This window comes from Arvicanthis niloticus, chromosome 22, assembly GCF_011762505.2.
Source record: "Arvicanthis niloticus isolate mArvNil1 chromosome 22, mArvNil1.pat.X, whole genome shotgun sequence".
NCBI classification, from domain to species: domain Eukaryota; kingdom Metazoa; phylum Chordata; class Mammalia; order Rodentia; family Muridae; genus Arvicanthis; species Arvicanthis niloticus.
In genome coordinates this window covers 38,499,220-38,513,472 of record NC_133429.1, presented here as the reverse complement: position 1 = coordinate 38,513,472, position 14,253 = coordinate 38,499,220, and the positions used below count along the sequence as shown (strand labels likewise).

At 43.1% G+C, this 14,253-nt stretch overlaps 1 long non-coding RNA gene across 1 annotated transcript; it reads left to right on the top strand.

Annotated features, from left to right (window-relative positions):
• The first annotated feature begins 318 nt into the window (after nt 1-318).
• LOC143435718 (uncharacterized) lies at nt 319-10,791 on the top strand. Its single transcript, XR_013106181.1, has 3 exons — nt 319-454; nt 7,454-7,549; nt 9,266-10,791. It is a non-coding gene; the product is annotated as an uncharacterized LOC143435718 (long non-coding RNA).
• Nucleotides 10,792-14,253: the final 3,462 nt, after the last annotated feature.

The following is a 14,253-nucleotide window of genomic DNA, read 5'->3' as shown; positions in this document are numbered from 1 at the left end:
TGTGGGTAGGTCTTTCCATCTCAACCTAAATCTGATGTTGTCAAGTTGACAATTGTGATTAAGAAAACATTGATGTATTTGAAGGGCAACTTCAGTCCAGACACTATGCCAGGCGGAGAGCGTGAAGGCCAGTGCTGTTACTTATTGGGTGTGTAACACTGGGCAAGTTATTCAACATCTCCAGACCTGTTTGTCCTTCTGTAAAATGGGGAGTATTTATGGGACATGAGTAACACTTTTGTTACAGGCACAGTACTAAGTATTCGTGTGTCCATGGTAACCCTTGTAAAAGTGACTTTTATTCAAACTGACTTCTCTCAGCTATTCACTGAATTGTTCTGCTTGGAAAAGCTGCCTCTGAATTCTAAGAACTGAACTTCACTGACTGCACAAACTGAACGGAACTTAACAGAACTTCCTAAACTCAACTGAACTCCAGTCAGAGGGATCACAGGTATGTACTAAGGGCATGTCTGTATTCCATCCAATCTCACAGATCTAGTTTTTTTGGATGTGATCCCTTGCCAGAATAGACATATTACTGGATTAAAATTCCTCTACAAACCCTTACAAGTAGACACCATATATAAGAGAAAATTAATTGAAATGAATAAAAATGGTTAATTTTCCCTGGATAATTATTATATCTTATTATGATATGAAACATGTTATTTAGAGTTTATTTGTTTTTTTTTTTTTCTCGAAGCCAAAGTTACAACATTGGCATCGCTATCCATGTTCATTTTCTTTTTCCTCATGAAGATGCTAACAGTGATTGGTTAACTTGCATGTATTTGCTTAGCCGAGAGAGATCTCTTTGCTTAGAGACATAGAGAGGTAGGACCTAAGTCTAGGTCTTTGTGATCCCAAACTTATTCTTTGTTCACTACATTGCCAAATGACTGTCCATCAGACAGAAGCTATCACCTTCTTCCCTATTCTTTGGGGTTTTTAATTCTCTGTGACCTTCCTTCACAAGACTGAACTTGGTTTCAACAGCAGTGCTGAGGTATCAGCATTCTGGTGCTTGTATACTCGATATGGTATTTGATAGTATTGGCACAAGTACATTTAGCTGTTCCTGTCATTAAGTGTCAACCTCAATTCCTTGCCTTGAGAGAATTTCTATCACCCACTAAAATCACTACCAACCTCCCAACCACTATTACTGTTACTATTATGGTCATCACTAACCAGCACCACAGCCCTTACCCAAAGCACTTCTGGCACCATCAGGACCACCCCGCAACCAACCGCCATTGTTATCAGCATCAGCATCATCACCATCACCATAACTATCAGCACCACTACCACCAGTATTACCACCTCTCAAAACACAGCCGCTACTAATATAGTCACCATCACCATCTCCTCTCAGACTCCCACCACTGTCACACTGTCACCATAGCCCCACCATGGTTATCACCACGGTCACCACTACTGTCTTAGTTATGGTATTGCTGGGACAAAACACTATGACCAAAGGCAAAGTGGGGAGGAAAGGGTTTACTTGTCTTCTACATCATAGTTCATCTCTGAAGGAAGTCAGGACAGGAACTCAAGCAGGGCAGGAATCTGGGGGCAGGAGCTGATGCAGAGGCCATGGAAGGGGTGCTGTTTACTGGCTTGCTCCCCATGGCTTGTTCAGTCTGCTTTCTTATAGAACTCAGGACACCAGCCCAGGGATGGCTCCACCCACAGTGGATTGGGCCCTCTCCCATTGATCATGAATTAAGAAAACACCTTACAGCTGGATCTTAACATTTTCCTAATTAAGGTTCCCTCCTTTCAGATAACTCTTGTTTGTATGTCAAGTTGACATAAGCCTAGCCAGCACAGCCACCCTGGTTATTACCACCCAGACAACCAACCACCATCACATAACCACAGTTCCACCATTACCAGCATACCAACACCATTCCTACCCAAACCACTCCTATCACCACCACCGTCATGTTCTGACCGACACGAACCTTCATCCATCAGTTCAAGTTTTGTGTCTTCCCAACCCCTGACTTTGAGTTCTTTTAGTCACCAAACATTTAGAGAAGTGTCTCCTTTGACTCAGATGCTGATCTAGAGTCTACAATATTTAAAAGGCAGTGAAACTTCTGGCCCTTACAATGTTCACACAGCCAGCCTGGGAACAAGACATAGAACCTCTGAGGCCCCAAAAGGAAGGGCTTCATGTTGGGTGCTACCTCTTCTAAATGGTTCCCGTTTGGGAGATGTGGAAATAGACCTTTATACACGGTGCTCATCGAAGCACAGACTGGAGTCACCGCAAGGTAAAGCATCTTTAGGAACTTAAGTAAGGGTGTCTGCATCTACAATATGCCCCTTCGATACTCGGGATATCTTCCTACAGATGTATAAGGTGCATACGAGAATGTTAATTGTAACATTATTTGTGAATAACTCACTAGGAAAGCAAATCGGTCAGTATGAGGAGTCTTTTTTTTTTTTTTAAGAGCCGTTTTATTTTAATTTTTTAAAAAAGATTTGTTTATTTAATGTATGTGAGTATACTGTCGCTGTCTTCAGACACACCAGAAGAGGACATTGGATTCCGTTACAGATACTTGTGAGCCACCATGTGGTTGCTGGGAATTGAACTCAGGACTTCTGGAAGAGCAGTCAGTGCTCTTAACTGCTGAGCCATCTCTCATCCCAGTATGAGAAGTCTTAAACAATGTTGTTCAGCTAGCAGGAATAACATGTTAGAGACACACACGCAGCCATATGGAATCCAGCAATGTGCAGCCGTACTAATGCATAGTGGGGAGAGCAGAAAGCAGAGCAAGATATTCTGCCTGATTGTTTACGTACATCAAAACGCACAAAATAGTATGTGTTTTACCAAAAACACACCCAGATAGAAAGACGCACAACTCAACGTATTAAAAATGGATGTCTAGGGTAAAATGAGGATGGGGTGGTGGTAGGAATAAATACAAATAATTTATCCAACACATTAATTTTTGAGTCAAATTGCAAAGACCAGTGGTGTCACCAAAAGGAAGATTCAAAAACAAGAAAACAAATAAAATAAAACAAAACAAAACTACCACCACCAGCAAAAACCCCAAACCCATATTCCAGATCACGTCTCCTGTTGATGGCACTACCTGACAGGCTTGGTATAGTCTTTACGTTACATGGCTTGCAGAGGTGTTTTCGGAATATCAGAAGCTTGTTTTTCCCCCACGATGAGCATTGTTCTGCAGTCCCCATGGCAGCTGTCTGCAGACTCTGAGTGTCCAGTGTCTGCTCCTGTCCAATTTACAGGGAATTCGACACCGCGTGTCATCTCTGTCAGTCAACTGACCATCAGTTCTTGGAAAAGATTTATTTCTGCCACACTGTGAATGCACGAGCCTCGCCTGCTCAGTGATCCTAACTGGGCATCTGGGGAAGGCCCTGGTCTGCCAGTCATGCAGAAAGGACCACAGTGACTTCTGCTTTTCAGTGTTAGCTATGGCCTTTGGCTGTCTGTACAGGTGTCACGGTCTTTGGTCATCCCCATTGTTGACACTGTTACAGTGTTTCAACAGCTGAGATCATTTCTAGATCTTTGGCTCTCCTGGATAACCCATCACAGAGAAGCCACAACGTTGTGGTGTGGATATTGAGCCTTTGTTAAAGTGCTTTATTGAATCACGCTTTCTGAGTGGGGGTTGATAGAGGCCAAACTCTCCAGTGTAATGGAGTGATCATGGCCCAAGAGTCATCCAGAATATATTTTGGGAATTATATGTTCTGAAAGCCAAAGTACAGCCTGGGAAAGCCAGAAGGAGGAAATGGTGGGGGCTGGATGGGATGAAGCAGACTGGAGCATTCCAACTTGGGACAGAGGTCGAGCTGGCCACAAGTCAAGGTCATTTGTCAGCATGTGCTTCTAGTGGGCAACACATTTTCAATACTTTAATTTGTTATCTTATATCTAAAGGAGGATGTAGGCAGGCCTGAAACATATTCTGATACAATTTAAAAAGAAAACGCCAAACCACTTTAGATTGTGGTCCACTCTCAGACCACCCTGTCCAACTGCCTTGAAAATGAAATTTTACCATAGATCTTATTGGTGATTTCGACTTATATGAATTTCAATGGCAAACACATTGACTTATTAGATTTAAATGGATCTAATAAGTTACAAAATGCTGTAAAATTCCTTTGTCACGTCTTTGTAAATGTATATTTCCAGAAGAAATATATGTGTGAATGTACAATTGGTTTGAAATTTTCAGTCATTGAGAAGCTTCTGGTAATGGTCACACACATGCATAACACACACACACATGTGCACACGCGCACACGCACACACACACACACACACACACACGCGCGCGCACGCATGCACGCATACCTTTTTCACATCTACACATAAAATCAGAAATCAGAGATATTTTTCTCCGCTTAGCAGAGTAGAAACATTCGTTCATATCCACGAATACAGATCCACATCATCCTACATGATGGCCTTGTGGTTTCCGTTGTGTACTGCACTGTGGCTGTTTACCAGAATCCCTGTTGCTGACTATTTAAATCAGCTCCAATTTTTACAGTAATTATCATCCTATTCAGTCATTTTTAGCCTATTTTTCTAACTATTTGCTTGGGAAAAAATCCTTCCACTTAGTAAGATTTTCTTTTTAAAGCCCTTTCTACAAGTTTTTTTGTATTTCTTCTTGATTACATCAACTCACACTTCCATTATAAAGCTGCCTGCTCACCAGCCCGAGAGAGGGCCTTTCATGCTTGGTGCTGGTGTTCTTGTTAGCCGGTCTTTGGCTCTTGGAGAGAGCCTTGTCAGCGCAGATGAGAAAGTTAAATTTAAACTATATATGTATATTTATACACTGAGTCATGTGCATTATGTATATTTTTAACTAGATAGTTAATAGTATGGTTTCTTATGACTACTTCAGAGAACATTATTGGCTATTGCCAGTGCCCTGAGTTATTCCCAGAGGTGAAAAATAGCTCTGAAGACACCATGTACCTTAGATACAATGCCCAGAGGCCACCAAAATTGAATTAATCTCCTCCATCTGGATTAGAAGGCACCATTAGCGTTAATTAATACAGTACCAGAAGGTGCCATACAAGCTACCAAAACAGGGAAGCAATGGTCTTATCCCCAACTACGACCCCTACGGACCATAGCAATGACCATCGTCGCAGGATAACCCCAAGGATGTAATAGTGGCACACATGTCTCTAACCAATAGCTCTGTAATCGGACTTAAGAACCACTCAAAAAGAAGAAGGGAATCATCCCTGGTTCTGCAAACCTAGCCAACTGCCCCGGACTAGTGGAGTCACAGTTGTTGGAGAAGGAGAACCTATAATCACCGTTTTTCTAAACCTGCCTAATCCTTAAGGTTCCTAAACATTTGTCCTTATATGCACATTTAAGCGTAACCCTTACCAATCATTAAGGGAACTTCTCTTTGCAACAGAAAGAGACCATTACGGGAACCACAACCAATCAAAATGCAGAGTTGTTGTGCCCTGTTCCAGGAGATCTTTCTACAAAGCAACTCCTGCCCCAAGGCTCAGGGAATGTTGTGGAATATATAGTCTATTTACATATATTCTATACATTCTTTTATATATAATATATATTCTCTATATATTCCATATCATATATATCATATACATCATTTATATCATATGCACCACATATAATATAAATCATATATTATATAACTTATATATTCCATATATAGATCATATATCGTATTAAGATTTTTTTTTTTTTTTGTTTTTCGAGACAGGGTTTCTCTGTGTAGCCCTGGCTGTCCTGAAACTCACTCTGTAGACCAGGCTGGCCTCAAACTCAGAAATCCGCCTGCCTCTCCCTCCCGAGTGCTGGGATTAAAGGTATGTGCAACCACTGCCTGGCTTCTGACAAAAGGAATTTAGTGGAAGCCAAAGCAATTTATTTTGGCTCCCAGTTTGCAGGTGTGCTCTGTCGCTATGGGGAAAACACGGCAGCACGAGCCTAAGGCTTCCGGTCATGCTGCATCCATGAAAAGATAGCTTTGAATGCAAAAAGGGCCCATGGATTTGAAGGAGAACAAGGCAGATGTGTGGAAGGGTTTGGAGGGAGGAGAGGGTAGTGAGAAATGATGCAATCACATTATAATCTCCAGAAATAAAAATTAAATTTAAAATAGCTATCTGGACACCCATGCCATCAAACCATCTCTGGGCAATGTAAGTCTTGATCTCTGCCCTCTGGCACAGGTCTCTTTGATGAAAGCCTGGGGTTTGTCCCCAGTGGCATGGTCTCTCTCACATTAAGGAGACAGGCACCTCATTCTGTAAAGGTCTGGGTTCCCATTCGGTGGCAAATCAATGTTTCCCTGAAGCTGGTGAATGTTTATTCTGGTCTACAAGGCTGAGCTAAACTTCCCTTTAAATGTGTGCCTGGAGTTCTGGTTTGACTGGCAGGGAGAGACGGATTCATTTCCAAGCTGAGTAAGATAGCTGGCCGAGTGAAGGAATGTATTCGGTCAGGGCCAGCCTCAACTGGAAAATCCTTGTCAGGCCACCACTGACTGGCATCCACATCGCCCACCACTCTGATTTATCTTAGAATCCCAGCTAAACAAGCCTGCCTGTATTCTTCCTTGACATCTGTTTAGTCATCCTATCTGTTTGCATCTAAACTTTGTTTTGTTAGTAACTTATCCCTCTTGTATCTAACAGTATTAAAATATTTGCTTCATCATTTTCCCACTAGTTTTAAGATACAGAAATTATGACAATTTCTTAGGAAGAATGAAATCATAATTTGGGTTTTTTTTTTTTTTAATAACCTAGCTGTTACTGCCTTAAACGCATGCTTGCATGTACATGTATAAAGCTTATGTAGGTTTTTCTGTCAGGAATCCTGTAGAGAGTTAGAATCCTCTAGAGAGTTAGTTTTCTATTCCTTATTTTTTTTTTTAAAGTGTGGAGATACAGAACTCGAGCTTTGGCCCCTTCTTCGGTTTACACTTGACTTTTTTGTCAGTCAAGTGTGAAGCTCAGTCTAGCCTAGACTGAGCACGCCCTTTAGGGACAGTTCTATGCAGTGGCTCTCAACCTTCCTCACGCTGGGACCCTTTAACACAGTCCCTCATGCTGTGATGACCCCCAAACATGAAATTATTTTGCGGCTACTTCACAACTATAATTTTCTACTGTTATGATTTGCAATGTAAATATCCGATGATATACAGGCTAGCTGATATTCGACCCCCTGTGGGGTCAAGACCCACAGGTTGAGAACCTCTGGTAGAGACACTTGCTCCTCATGACAGGTGTGTCTGTTTAGCCTGATTTTCGAGGGGAAAAAAATGGCAAGTGCTACTGAACCCACGTCTTTGTTTTATAGAGCTTTTTCCCCCTAAAGATAAAGTGTGTAGACACACCTTAGCTCATCTGATTGTTTTTCTAGATGAAGTTTGCTAGATGACATTAGAATCTGAGTCACAGACCATGGCTGCCCCACTCATCGGAGAATACAAAGGAAGACAGTAGCTGCCAGCAAGGGGTAAGTCATAGCCAGGATTTCAGACCAGAGTGACATGGGCTAAGAGCACAAGCTTCCTAATTAAGCAAAATTCAACCAAAACCCCAGGCAGCTTTACCATGGTCTAACCTCAGCCCCATTATTTTTCTTTTCTAAACCTTGTTTTGGTATCACCTGAAGTGTTAGATGACCTAATACACATACAGTTCTTAGTATAGTACTTGTTGAATAAACTACTCAAGAACCAGAGTGGCTATTGTGTCTGACTGTGGGAGACTTGGGGGCCAGCTTTTCTTCTTTGACAACATTTAATAAATGACACTTCAACACGTTAGGCAAACTATAGCCTACAGATCAAGTACAGGCCTGTGCATATGAGCCGAGAATAGTTTTTACGTTTATAAGTGGTTGTAAGATGACTAAAAGAAGGTTATTTTGTAACATATGCAAATGACAGGAAATTCAAACTTCGGTGTCCAGAAATAACATTCTATTGGAACCCAGCCACACCCATCAGCCTCCCTCTGACTATGGCTCTTACTGTGTCACAGATGCAAGAGGAAATTGCAGCCAAAGTAAGCAGATGGCCTAGCCAGCCAAACACCCTACCTGGTCCTTACCTGAAGTATGCAGGGCTCTGCTTTAGAGAGCATTCAGGCACGGGGCAAACATTGCTTTTCACGGGTCCCTGGGCATAGGCTCGTGTGGCTTTGCTAATGCCACCATTTGTCTAAACTGTCCCCTCATCCTCCTCAGCTGATTTTTGGGTTTGAATACTTCCACTGTGGTTGAGCTGGAGTTTACGAATTTTCATGCCAACTGGCTTTAAAAAAAAAAAAAAAAAATCCTTATGACTTTGAATATTGGTTCTGGTGAGGTCACCAGACCCACTGCGCTTGGTCCCTGCTCCCAGCCTTGCTACTGTTCTGGTGCCTGCGTTCAATGCACAAGGAAGTAATGATTAGTTGGGGGAGGGGTTATTGATTTACTCTTCAGAGTCATAGCTCAGACTGTGTTATTTGAAAATACTCACCATACCTGAGAGGTTCGACACAGAGGAAAGCTGACACCAGAGGCAGAAAGCACTAAGAACGAAGAAGTCTGGGGCCTGGAGAAAGATTTGACATACAGAGATTTTTTTTATTTTTATTATTATTTTTTTTATTTTTTATTTAATAGCCTACTGAGTGTCACAGAGCCTACTGATTTGTCTGTTTTATCCATGATCCTCTGACGCTAGCTCTTCTCTGAGCATGGCTGAAGAGGTGAGGGACAGAGGTGGTATGTATCTAAGGAGAGTTTCTAGCCATGGAAAATGACAGCTAATGCAAAGGTCCTGGGGTGACTGTCTCTTAATTTCTTCCCTTCTCTGGGTTTCCCACGGAATTGATCTTTCAGCTCTAGCTTTACCTTTGGGAAGAGTTGAGTTATTCTTTCTGTATTGATTAGACTGGGCGCCAGAGGCTAGGTCTACCGGATTCCTCTTTCTAGCTCCAGTGCGGAAACACAAAGCTTGTCACACAGCAAGTGTATTGACAAACGGTACTCAGCACCCCACACCCGGTCTAGCTCAAAGCTCTGTTGTCTCACAGGCAATTTTAGGGACCCCAAGAGAGATGTTTATATCTATGAAGCAAGCCCTTCCAGTGTCCGGCAAAGTCCGCTTTCCTTCAGTAAGAAAGCCCACGCCCTCTGCCTTGTGGTCCTTTAACGCGCATGCTGAATTTCCTTCTTCAGACGTACCAGGGGAAACCTGAAAGATAAACTGAGGAAATGCCACGAGAGGTTTAACCAAGCTTGCGGAGTGCACGGAGCGGAGCACAGAGCCAAGCACAGAGCGGAGCATCACAAAAGCCCACCTTCGGTTGTGGGCGGGGCCCTGTGTGGGGATAGTCTGAAGAGACAGGCTGCATCTCTCTCCAAGTGATGCACACGTGAACCTTAAAGACAACGTGCCTTTCAAAACAGTTTGCACCCCATCTTTAACCTTCAAATCGGTAGCTGTTGGTCTCATGCCTGTGCCTTCTTTCTGCCTTTCTTTCCGCCTCACCAAATCGCCAACTTCTCTTTTTTTTCTTTTCCAGTTGTTTGGTTTGTTGTTGTTTGTTTGTTTGTTTGTTTGTTTTGGTGTTTTGTTTTTGTAGTCTGTGACTCCGTACGAAGCCAGACATATCTGTGAATTTGCACGCTGTAGAGTCACCCCTAGCTAGGCTGCCTTTCCAGGCTGGACAGGGCCGGGCATGATAAAGAACTTATTTTGGGTAGAAAGTGCAATGAGTCAGAAAGTGTTATTTTTACATTCCTTGTTTTTCTTATTGTAACCATACTCCAGAAACACACTTGGACGGAAGCTTCAGCCTGACGCACGCACAAAGGCCTACAGAGTTCTGCATGCACGGTATAATTTTTAACTCAGGCCGGCAGCCATGTTAACAAAGCAAGGGAAGTTTCCACTGTGTATCCTCTCTCCTCTCTGTGCACAAAGCAAACTTTGGGTTGTTCGGAGGTTTGTGCATTGCTTTTTTTGCTCGGAAAACTACAAGGCTTTGCTGCATGAAGGAGGTGAGCGTGTGGCTAAAACAGGCAGCCCTAAACTGGTTAGTCATCAGTTCCCACAGTCGCTCCCAAATCAGGCCCACACAGGGCCGGAAAATGCATTATTTCTTCCTTACCTCAGTTAATACGTGTGTGTGCTATTCACCTTGACAATGGAACACAGGGGAGAGAGACACTTGAGGCTTAGATAGCCATCCAAGGGTTACCTCACAGTCACTGATCCTCGATGTATTTGTTCATATATTAAAGTGTGTAATCTCAGCATAATCATCAAATTCGATCATGCTCCATCATTTAATTAGAAGTGATTTTTTTTTTATTTCCGTAGTAACACACAAAATTAATGTGTGTGACAACCAGCAGCATCTCAGATTTAATACTAGGATATCTGATATTGATACTTGATCTGTACCTGTTGTCGGAAAGCTCAAATATACCCATTGTAGTCTCTGTCATAGGTTGAGGTAGTCCTATCTGGAAGTCCATATGTGTCACCTCTAGTTTTGCGGGCTCCATGTTTATCTTCTCTGTGTTGAGTGGTTAACATTTACTGAGTTCTCACTGAAGCTGGGCCTCAGCCTAAGCACCACCTGCCCAGGGGTAGCACTGCCCACAGTGAGCTGGGCACAGCCACACCACAGTCATCAGTTAAGAAAATGCCTCACACGCCCTCTTCCCTCTATCCCTCCAAAACCCACCCCTTCTTCCGTCCCCCCTCCCTAACCCACCCCTTCTTACCTCCCCCCCTCCCAACCCCACCCTTAAAACTTATCGTATTCTCTTTACTATATTTCTTTGTATTACTAAAAGTGTATTGATGTTAAAATAAAAATTCAATAAATAAAGACTTAGTGATTAAGGCAAAAAAAAAAAAAAAAATGCCTCGAAGACTTGCCTGCAGGTCGTTCTGTGGGAGGCGGTTTTTCTCTGTTGAAGTTCCCTCTTCCCTGATGTCTCTCTAGCTTGTGTCAATCCAACAGAAAACTCTGCGCAGCACAGAGACTGAAGAAATAAAGGAGCCTTTGAGTGGCAAAGAGGCAGCGGCTGCAGGTAGGAATCACCTGTAGCCTACGGAGAATGGAAGGGGAAAAAATAATTATTATTAAGATTCAGAAGTGGGTAGACAGGGTGGCTCACACCCGTCAACATGGCACTCAGGAAGCAGTGGCGTGAGGACTGAGGTGCCATGCCAGCCTGAGCTACAGAATGAGACCTGGTCCAGACAGAGAAAGGAAGAAGGCAAGCAAGCAGGCGAGCCAGCCAGCAACCACAAGCTTTATAAATGTAAAAACCATTGGCTGAAGCCAACGCCCCGATAGTCATTGTCTAGAGCAGTGGTTCTCAGCCTTCCTAATGCTGCGACCCTTTAACACAGTTCCTCCTGTTGTGAGCCCCCCAGCCATAACATTATTTCATTGCTAGCTCGTAACAATCATTTTGCTATTGTTAAGGGACATAATGTGAATATCTGTGGTTTCTGATGGTCTTAGGCAACCCTGTGAGAGGGTCATTTGACAACATCCCCTGCTTGACCTTTGGTCTTAGGGGAGTAGAGGGGTGGAAAATCTGGCTCTTAGCCGGGCAGTGGTGGCGCATGCCTTTAATCCCAGCACTTGGGAGGCAGAGGCAGGCGGATTTCTGAGTTCGAGGCCAGCCTGGTCTACAGAGTGAGCTCCAGGACAGCCAGGGCTACATAGAGAAACCCTGTCTCAAAAAACCAAAAAACAAAAAAAATAAAAAAATTTAAAAATAAAAAAAAAGAAAAAAAGAAAAAAGAAAAAAGAAAATCTGGCTCTTAGGGTGTTAGAAAAAATGTCACTTGGGTTCGGTGGCTGCTGCAGGGACCCCTGTATCTACTGTCGATTCCCAGATGTTTTTTGTTGTTTTGTTTTGTTTTTTTGTTTGTTTGTTTGTTTGTTTGTTTTAAGGAAATGGTGCTGAGTAAGTGGGAGTTGATGAGGTGGAACTGTAACCTCCTTCTATTCTTCTGTCTTGTTCTAGGGCCTTCGGTGGACAGGTCTAGGTAGGTAGCAATGAATCCCATACAGTGTCAGCCAGGAAACCTCATGACAAACAGTAACATTGAAGGGTGATTAGAAAATGGGAGAAAAATAGCAAAGCGTCTGTCACTAAATTCCGTTTTTATACATGGAGAAAATCTAAATACAAAACATACTAAAAATAGGACATATATCTTCCAAGGACCCATGACTCTGTAAGAAATCCAGACACGAAACAAAGACCTGAACCCAAGTCTCTGACTCTCTCTCTCTCTCTCTCTCTCTCTCTCTCTCTCTCTCTCTCTCTCTTATCCAGTCAACAGCCACTTCTTGCTTGTCTACCCTGTACCAGCTCAATATATCTATTGCTTTTGAGATAGAGTTTCATATAACTCAGGCTGGCCTGGAACTCCTGATATTTCTTTTTCCACCTTTCAGGTACTTGGGTTAGAAGAGCCAAGGTGTGACCCAATCTCTGAGTCTTTGTTACTAAGGGAAGCAGTCTAAGGAGCTGTATTACCCAAGGGTATACCATCCAGAAACCTATGATATACTTAATCCGACTATTAGGGTTTTTTTTCAAGTAGTCACAGATTAGGACCAAAGTAGGCAGTCATGGAATCAGTTCTCAGACACACCCAGACAGGTTAACAAACAGGTCACTACAGTGTTCCTACTCTAAAAGAATCTCTTGTGCCCTTGGTGGGGTCCCCTGGGAATCTGTAGGTTTTACTGTTTTCTGTTTTATGGTAAACCCCAGTGAGCAACAGCCCACAGAAACAGCACATCAGGGACGGCATATGTGTAGTAACTCTAGCAAGGAGAGAAGGCAGTGAAGAGGAGGAAGAGGAGGAGAAGAAAGGAGAGGAGGAGGGGGAAGAGGAAGAGGAGGAGGAGACCCTCAAGAAAGCCCAGTTACTGAGAATCTGAAGGCAGGCGCTTGCCCCTTGGATTGCTTGGCTAGGTTTTGCGAACTGAAGGGCACAGTGGAGAGGGTCAGAGATGGCTGTGTTGTTTGAGGACTGCCAGCTGGGAGAGCAGATCATGGGTGTTGGGACTCTGGCCAAAGGGTGGCCTAGACAGCTGTTGCTGGGCCACTTGCCAGCCTTGGTGGCACGGGTCCTGGGGCCCAGTTTGGCTCCCATGAGGCCTTTGGCTCTGCGGCTGGCAAGTGCGCTGCCCAGCCCAGTCTGTGGCTAAGAACCACATGGCACAAGTACCATGCCCCAGTTGTCCCCTTTAGGAGGTGAGGAGGGTCTCAGGATTAGCAATGGTGCAAGTACTTTACATAAAACTTAGTTTCAGGCTATGAAAGCAAACTTTTCCTTTCTTTTTCTTTCAGTTGTAAAACTTTTTTTTTAGAGGGGGGTTAGGGGGTTGGCGGGGGGGGGGGTAGGGTGGGGGGCATGGAGGGGTGGGGAGGGAAGGTACACAACACTCCAATTTGTCTGCTTTAGACTTAAATATGTAATCACAGAGATCCACAGAAAGATATTCTTACATATTTTGCTAATGCCTTTTATATTTATGGACTTACTTCCATAAGCCAGATACTAGGCTGGACATCAAAGAAAATCCCGGTATCTTTTGTGAAGACCATTCACAGGCAATGACAGTCCTTGACAACCAATCAGATGCCTATCGTGGTTCCTCTCCAAAAAACAGCCAGATGTGAACACCTGGGGAAGGCCTTGAGGAACAATAGTCACTCAGATGGAGTTTCAAAAGACCTACTTACATCTTAATCTTAAAGCAAACTGAAATGTATCAAATAGAAACCATAAAGCCTCTAAATCTTGACTGAAATAACACTTTCAGGGGAAAAAACATGTTAATACATTTGTATAAATTTTAAAACCATACCATCACACATTACACACACACACACACACACACACACACACACACACACACACACACAGGTTCTGCAGCACACAGATGCAAAAAAAAAAAAAAGATTAAAAACACAAACAGGAAGGAGACAAGGCAACTTTAGACAGTGATGGATGATCTTTGGGAATCCGATGGGGAAACACTGTGGAAATAAAGAAATTCCAAAGGCTCAAAGAGCCTGTGACTCTCATCTGTCATCTTATTAAAAACAGGAAGAAAATAAGTACGCTAAGAAGTTTAGCAGCCCCTGGATTCTGGTGACGTGAATTAAGGATA